This window comes from Mesoplodon bidens (genome assembly GCF_964165515.1).
Source record: "Mesoplodon bidens genome assembly, chromosome: 4".
NCBI lineage: Eukaryota > Metazoa > Chordata > Mammalia > Artiodactyla > Ziphiidae > Mesoplodon > Mesoplodon bidens.
Genome location: NC_138160.1, coordinates 149888084 through 149896832, shown reverse-complemented (window position 1 = coordinate 149896832; position 8749 = coordinate 149888084).

The window sequence follows — 8749 nt, the reverse complement described above, 5'->3', positions numbered from 1 at the left end:
CCCCGGCCCCGTCCCCGCTCCGTGCGGCTGCGCCTGCGCGCCTCAGGCGTCGCAGGAGGACGTGACGTAGCCCGAGATTCGAATCAATACAGGAAGCGTGGCGCCATGGGTTGCCCAGGGTAACCGCGCGGGAACAGGATCCGCGGCCCTCGGAGGCGGCTACGTGGAATCTGGGGGGCGTGGCTCCTCTCAGTTTAGGGTGTCGTTCTTAGTAGGGGACAGTCGCAGAAACAGGTATCCGTGGGCAGACCCACACCGCAAGGATGTAGTCACACCGCGTGATAAGCGCAGGTGAGACCCACAACAGGTGCAGGTGAGGGTCGTGCAAACCCCACTGCCTACTGAAACACATTCACTCATTCATTCAACAAACACTTATTGCATTCCTATGAGTGCGCCTCCAGGCCCTCCAAACAGGGAGCAAAACAGATAAAAATCTCTGCTCAGGGGCTTCCCTGGTGGCGCAGTGGTTGAGAGTCCGCCTGCCGATGCAGGGGACACGGGTTCGTGCCCCGGTCCGGGAAGATCCCACATGCCGCGGAGCGGCTAGGCCCGTGAGCCATGGCCGCTGAGCGTGCGCTCCGCAACGGGAGAGGCCACAACAGTGAGGGGCCCGCGTACCGCAAAAAAAAAAAAAAAAAAAAAAAAATCTCTGCTCAAAATATGGGCAAAGGATCCAAATGGACATTTCTCCAAAGAAAATAATGGCCAATTCATGAGAAAATGGTCACCACCTTTAGTCCATGGAGAAATGCAAATCAAAACCACAGAGCTACCACTTTAGCCTACTGGATGGCTGTGATTTAAAAAATAATAATAAAAATAAACCCCCCATCACCCCAACCCAGGAAAATAAGTGTTGACAAAGACGTGGAACCCTCATACATTGCTGTGGGATTGTAAAATAGGGAAGCGACTATGGAACACTGGCTGTTACCCATAAAGTTATATGTAGAATTACCAGATGGCCCAGCTATTCCACTCCTACAGTTGGAGATCTGTGTGAAAATTAGTAAACAGAAACCTCATTTAAAATGGAGTGGGGAGTTCCCTGGAGGTCCAGGGGTTAGGACTCGGAGCTTTCACTGCTGTGGCCTGGGTTTGATCCTTGGTCAGGGAACTAAGATCCTGCAAGACGCACCTCACAGCCAAAAAAAAAAAAAAAAAAAAAAGTGGAGTCAGGAAGCCAGAATGGGGCATTGTTAATTCCTACTGTAACTGAGCAGGACGCTATGGAGCCTTCCTGGAACAGACACCCCCCCACTCCATGTCCTCCGCCTGCCTCCTTTTTTGCTGTTGTTTTAAAATATTTATTTATTTGGCTGCGTCGGATCTTAGTTGTGGCATGCAGTGCATGGGCTTCTCCAGTTGCAGTGCGCAGGCTTCTCTCTAGTTGTGGTGCATGGCCTCTCTAGTTGTGGCCTGCAGGCTTAGTTGCCCCGTGGCATATGGGATCTTAGTTCCCCAACCAGGGATCGAACCCACGTCCGCTGCATTGGAAGGCGGATTCTTAACCACTGGACCACCAAGGAAGTCTCTGCCTGCCTCTTGTCTGTAGAAGAGCTTTAGCCTTCTAGGCCTTCCCCAAGTTCAAAAGAGTAAATTTTATCAGAAGTGAGAAAATGCAGAAAGGAAGGAAAACAGTCAAGCAAGACAAAATAATCATAATATTTTAGCCATTAAACAAAGTCAAGGACTTTTAGTTAGTCCTCAAGGGCTATAGATGATATTCTGAGCCATGTCCTTTGAGCTGTTTTGCAGATACTGAAACCCCCACCAGGTGGAAGAAGTTAACTGTATGATGCCCACAAGCACATAGACCCCACACCGGTTGGAATCAGAAGGCTGGTGATGTTGACTCCCAGTTACCTCACCATCAACCAATCAGAAGAATGTCCATGAGCTGATCACACACCCCACAAACCCTCTCCCTTACCCTGTCTTTAAAAACCTTTCCCTCCTACGCAGTTGGTGGGAATGTAAGTTGTTGGTACAGCTCCTATGGAAAACAGTCTGGATGTTCCTCAGAAAACTAAAAATAGAATTACCATGTGATCCAGCAATCCCACTCCTGGGAATAAACCTGGACAAAACTATAATTCAAAAAGATACATGTTTTTTTTACTCCTATGTTCATAGCAACACTGTTCACAATAGCCAAAACGTGGAAACAACTTAAACTACAGTCTGAACCCCCAGTTTTCTCCAATGGACTTTTTGTTTATAACAACCCATCAACAGCTGAATGGATAAAGAAGATGTGGTACATACAATGGAATACTACTGAGCCGTAAAAAAAGAATGAAATAATGCCATTTTCAGCAACATGGTTGCAACTAGAGATTCTCATACCAAGTGAAGTAAGTCAGAAAGAGAAAGACAAATACCCTATGATATCACTTATATGTGGAATCTAAAATATGGCACAAATGAACCTATCTACAAAACAGAAACTGTCTGATTTATCTCTTTACCCAGGCCCAGGACCAGATTCAATAAACATGTGTCTAATATTTACTGCTCCTCGCCCCAAACCAAGATCATCGACATTCCAGCTAAAATGTAACCTGTAGAACTAAATGAAACAATTCAGATGCACTATACCTTTAAAAAAATTCTGATGGTGATGAAAAAATGTCCAAATCCATAATACTTCTCACTTCCATTTCAGATTGAATTTGATGCACCTGCAGGGAGAAAAGAAAGTGAACAACATTGTATCTGAATGGGAATTCTGCCATCTGACTTGGTTGTTTTACAGTATTTTAAATAAAGATGGCATTGATAGGGCTAGGATTAGGGTGAGGCCAGGGACATGAGATGTGCAGAGGCAAGGCTGGATTCTGTCTTCATTTAAAAGTTTGCAATTTTTGCCTTAATTTTGATTTTTTTAAGATATTGCATTAACGAGGGAGAGATGCAGCTGTCGTTATGGAAGGACAAGATGGGAGATCATTCATTGTGTATTAGTTTCCGATTGCTGCTGTAACAAATTACTACAAATTTAGTGGCTAAAAACAACAAAAGTTACTATTTTGCCTTTCTGCAGGTCTGAAGTCTGAATTGGGTCTCACAGAGCTAAAATCCAAGCGTGGGCAGGGCTGGTCCTTCCGGAGGCTCCAGGGCAGCATCGGTTCCCGCCTTTTCCAGCTTCTAGAGGTGCCGTATCCCTGGCTCGCGGCCCCTCCTGCATCCTCACAGCCAGCAGCGCAGCATCTCCCATCTCTCTCTGCCTCTGACCCCCCCGCCTCCCTCTTATAAGGACCTTGTGATGACACTGGACCCCCCAGGGAATCCAGGGTCATCCCCATCTCAGAGGCCTTAACTTAATCCCACTTGCAAAGGTTTTTTTTTTTTGCAAAGATCTTTTAAGACCATGTAAAATAACATATTCAAATGTTCTGGGGATTAGGGCGTGGACTTCTTTGGGGGGTGGGTCATTATTCAGCCTGCCACGTTTGCGGTGTTGGCCCTGTTTTGCTTTATGATTGTGATGGGTGGATACACAAATTTACACAGGCATAAAATTATACAGAACTTAATACACCCACACATCAAGGACTACAAGAACAACCGGTGAAATCTGAATACAGTTGGTGTATTGTTATCAATATTACGATATCACGATATTACACTAGTGTTTTGTGTGTCTTTTGCACCCAGTTACCATCGGGGAAAACTGGGTGAAGGGTACACTGCATCATCTGTATTATTTCTTACAACTGCATGTGACTCTACACTCATCTCAATATAAAAGTCTATTTTATTTTATTTTAATAAGTTGTGAAATATCATAATTTATTCTTAGTTTTCATGTAACTTAAAAAAATAACTAATTATGTAATTAATTTATTTTTGTCTGCGTTGGGTCTTCGTTGCTGTGCGTGGGCTTTCTCTAGTTGCGGCAATCGCGGGCTACTCTCCTTTGCGGTGTGTGGGCTTCTCATTGCGGTGGTTTCTCTTGCTGCGGAGCACAGGCTCTAGGCGCGCGGGCTTCAGTAGTTGTGGCTCGCGGGCTTAGTTGCTCTGTGGCATGTAGGATCCTCCCAGACCAGGGCGCAACCCGTGTCCCTTGCACTGGCAGGCGGATTCTTAACCATTGAGCCACCAGGGAAGTCCCCTAAACGTCTATTTAAAAAAAAAAAAAATTGCGTTAAGGACTTCCCTGGCAGTCCAGTGGTTAAGACTCTGCGTTTCCACTGCAGGGGGCGCGGGTTCCATCCCTGGTTGGGGAACTAAGATCTCGCACGCCACATGGCATGGCCAAAAAAAAAAAAAAAAAAAAAGAGCATTAAGATATTATTGATCTTATTGACTCGGTTTGGGGGGCCCCCCTTCAATTTTGTGCTCACTCCCCACACTGATGAGCAAATTGTTTATCTGTTTCACATGCAGAGAGCATTATTTATTTACTTATTTATTTGGGTAGCGCTTGCACAGCATGTGGGATCTTATTTTCCTGATCAGGAATCGAACTAGTGCACCCTGCAGTGGAAGCGTGGAGTCTTAACCACTGGACCGCCAGGGAAGTCCCAGAGAGCATCGTTTAATCCTTACTTATTTATTTATTTATTTATGTTTTTAGCACAAGTTCATGTTTTGGCATGTAGAAAGAAGCCCAGAGGAGTGACAGAGCCAGTAAACATTCCATAAATATTTCCGAGCTCTGCACTGGGTGCCGAGAGAGAAGAGGGGGCTGCAGGAGCCCAGGGAGAGTCTCTCAGTCAGGCTGGGCTGAGGCAGAGGCCAAGCTGGATGACCAAGCTGAAATCGAAAATATAACAAAGTATGGTGGGTTCATTGTCCTCCTCACCCCCTTCCCAGAAAGGCATGTTCAAGTCCTAACCTGGTACCTGTGAACGGGAGGTTATTTGGAAATAAGGTCTTTGCAGATGTGATGGCTTCAGATGAGGTCATACTAGAGTGGGGTTGGGGTGGGAGGGTGAGGCAAATCCAGTGACTGGTGTCCTTACAAGAAGAAGGAAATTCAGACACAGACACAGGGATGCCACAGGATGACAAATCAGAGACTGGAGTGCTGTGTCTACAAGCCAAGGGACACCAAGGATTGCTGGCCACACCAGAAGCTGGAAGAGACAGGAATAACCCTCCTTTATAGCCTTCAGAGGAAGCGTGGCCCTGCCCACACCTTGAATTTAGACTTCTGGCCTCCATGGCCTTGCTCAAGGGTAGAGGAGCCTCATATACCCAGAGAAAACTCTAATTCAAAAAAATACAGGCACCCCAACATTCATAGTGGCACTCTTCACAATAGCCAATACATGGAAGCAGCCTAAGTGTCCATCAACAGATGAATGGATAAAGAAGATGTGGTACATGTATACAATGGAATATTACTCAGCCGTAAAAAAGACAGATAATGCCATTTGCATCAACATGGATGGACCTAGAGATTATCATACTAAGTGAAGTAAGTCAGACAGAGAAAGACAAATACCACATGATATCACTTAAATATGGAATCTAAAATAGGATACAGATGAACTTATTTACAAAACAGAAACAGACTCACAGACATAGAAAACAAACTTAGGTTACCAAAGGGGAAAGAGGGTGGGGGAGGGATATATTAGGAGTTTGGGATTAGCAGATGAAAACTACTGTATATAAAATAGATAGGGACTTTCTTGGTGGTCCAGTGGTAAAGATTCCACCTTCCAATGCAGGGGACGTGGATTCGAATCCTGGTTGGGGAACTAGATCTCACATGCCGTGGGGCAACTAAGCCCGCATGCCACAACTAGAGCGCCTGTGTGCCACAACTAGAGAGAAGCCCACAGGCCACAATGAAAGATCCTGCATTCCTCAATGAAGATTCTATGTGCCACAACTAAACACCTGACGCAGACAAAAAAAAAAAAAAAAAAAAGAATTGTTAAAAAAACTCATTAATAGTTAAAAGTAAAATAAAATAGATAAACAACAAGGACCTACTGTATAGCACAGGGAACTATATTCAATATCTTGTAATAACCTATAATGGAAAAGAATCTGAAAAAGAATATATATGCATAACTGAAAAAAAGAATATAGATACCTACACATAGATGTATATGTATAACCAAATCACTTCGCTGTTCACCTGAAACTAACACAACATTATAAATCAACTATACTTGAATTAAAATTAAAAAAAAAAAAAGCAGCGGAGCCTCAGAACCGAAGGTGGGTGGTTTGGGGCTCGGCACAGACTGCTCTCTTGCTATCAGTTCCCCGCAAGCCTGAAGGTTCAAGATTCCAAGTTCTAGGACATACACAGGCCCGGCTTTTAGGTATGGCTTCCCCTATCTGCTTCCTGCACCCCTGGGTCTATCTCCACTCACTCCCAGAGCATCCTTGGGCCCGATCACACCTGGCATGCTGTCCCGAAGCCTTCCAGAGTCAACACAGCACCCAGGGTAGTCCTGTGTGGACATAAGTCTGAGCCACTAAACGTGGTCCAGATGGCAGCCCTGCGAGCCAGGCAGGTCCACTGTAAAGCCAGTTCTCTGGGGTCAGCTTTCCAACACACAGGAAGACAATAGAAAAGTAACACACTACTATGTGTAAGATAGATAACCATCAAAGACCTACTGTAGAGCACAGGGAACTCTACTCAATATACTTCAAAATTTATTTATTTATTTTATTATTTATTTATTTAGGCTGTGCTGGGTCTTACTTACGGCATGTGGGATCTTTAGTTGCAGCATGCGGGATCTATTCCCTGACCAGGGGTCAAACCCGGGCCCCCTGCATTGGGAGACTGGAGTCTTAACCAGTGGACCACCAGGGAAGTCCCTCTACTCAATATGCTGTGATAACCTATATGAGAAAAGAACCTAAAAAAGAATGGAAATAGGTGTATGTATAACTGAACCTCTATGCTGAACACCTGAAACTAACATTGTAAACCAATTATCCCCCAATAAAAGTTTAAAAAAGAAAAGTAACAATAATCGGGATGTCGGCTCCATGAAGCCAGAGACGGTCTGTTTGTTTTCTGCCCTCTGTCCCAGGATAGCGCCTGCCACACAGCAGATAATAAATATTTGCAAAATGAATAACTGAATGTTTAAACCAGCAGTTGGCCTATCAAAGTGACTTCCTTGCTGTGTGTGGCATGTTTGATGTTTTTCATTAATCGCCCTCATGTTTTAAAGGGGAGATTGCATGTAAAATCAATTGCTGCCTGGCTTCCCTTAAAAATAGAACATCTAGGGAACTTCCCTGGTGGTCCAGTGGTTGGGACTCCATGCTCCCAATGCAGGGAGCTCGGGTTCAATCCCTGGTCAGGGAACTAGGATCCCACATGCCACGTGGTGCGACCAAAACATAAATAAAGATTTAAATTTTTTTAAAAAAGGAACATCTGGCCACAAAGGCCAATGACTGGCTGGAGAGGGGTGGCAGCCACCCATAGAAGGAGCCTGGGTGCCCCAGGCCCCCGTTATATTTGATTCACTCCCTTATGCTTCTTGCCTGATCCAGAAAGCAGGAGATGGCTGAGAACAGGACCCTGAGTAGCCAGGCGAGTTCTGTCCCCTGATCGAAGTGATCGCCTTGTGAAGGCTGCCAGCTCGCCCTGAAGGGGCCGCTGTCACACCCCTAACATATGTCAAAATAAAATAGTGCAGTAAAAAGAATCCAAGCAGCACAGGGAGGTATAAGACTTAAAGTAAGTACTCTGGGTAAGTTGTTGGCCATTTTTCAAAAATTTTACCCATATGTAACTTACATATCTAAATCCATTTATGTAAATGAGATCACATTATTGATGCTGTGCCTTGCTCTCTTCACTTTTTGGAAGTACATCTTGGACCACTTTTCATACAACGTGGGTAGATCTTCCCATACTTTTGTAGGTCTCAAACCCATGTCCCCTGCATTGGCAGGCAGATTCTTAACCACTGCGCCACCAGGGAAGCCCTTTTTTGCCATTTTAAATAATGTTGCAATGAATACTTCTTTTTTCACTTTTCTTTACACTAGTGTCAGCGAAATTCCTCAAAATGGATCTGCAGACTCAAAGGTTCCGCACTTAAACGTTAAGACACTTTTCAAATGTTTAACTTTGAAATGTTTAAACACTGAGAATAGAAGTAGCCCTCCTTTTCCCTGCCACCTATTTTTCCAACAGTTTGTTGAGGAAACTTTCAGATGTACAGAAAAGTTGAAAGAATTTTACAGTGAACTGTCATATGCCCACCGTCCACTTTCTCTGATGAATATTTTACTATATTTGCCCTATTATGTATTTATCCATCCATCAATATATCTCACTTCTTATGCATCTCCAAATAAGTCACACACTTCACATCCATTAGGATGGCTACTACCAAAACAGAAAATAACAAGTGCTGGTGAGAATGTGGAGGAATTGGAATCCTTGAATGTTGCTGCTGGGAATGTAAAATGGTGCAGCTGCTGTGGACAAAGTTCAGCAGTTCCTCAAAAAGTTAAACATAGAACTACCATATGATCCAGCAATTCCACTCCTGGGTATATGCCCAAAAGATTTGAAAATAGGGAATCAAAGAGGAACTTGTACACCAATGTTCAGAGCAGCATTATTTACACTAGCCAAAAGGTGGAGACAATCCAAATGTCCATTGAAGGATGAACAGATAAACAAAATGTGGTCCATTCATGCAATAGGAAGGAAATTGTGATTCACGCTACAACGTGGATGAACCCCGAGGATAAGTATGCTCAGTGAAATAAGCCAGACACAGAAGGACAAATATTG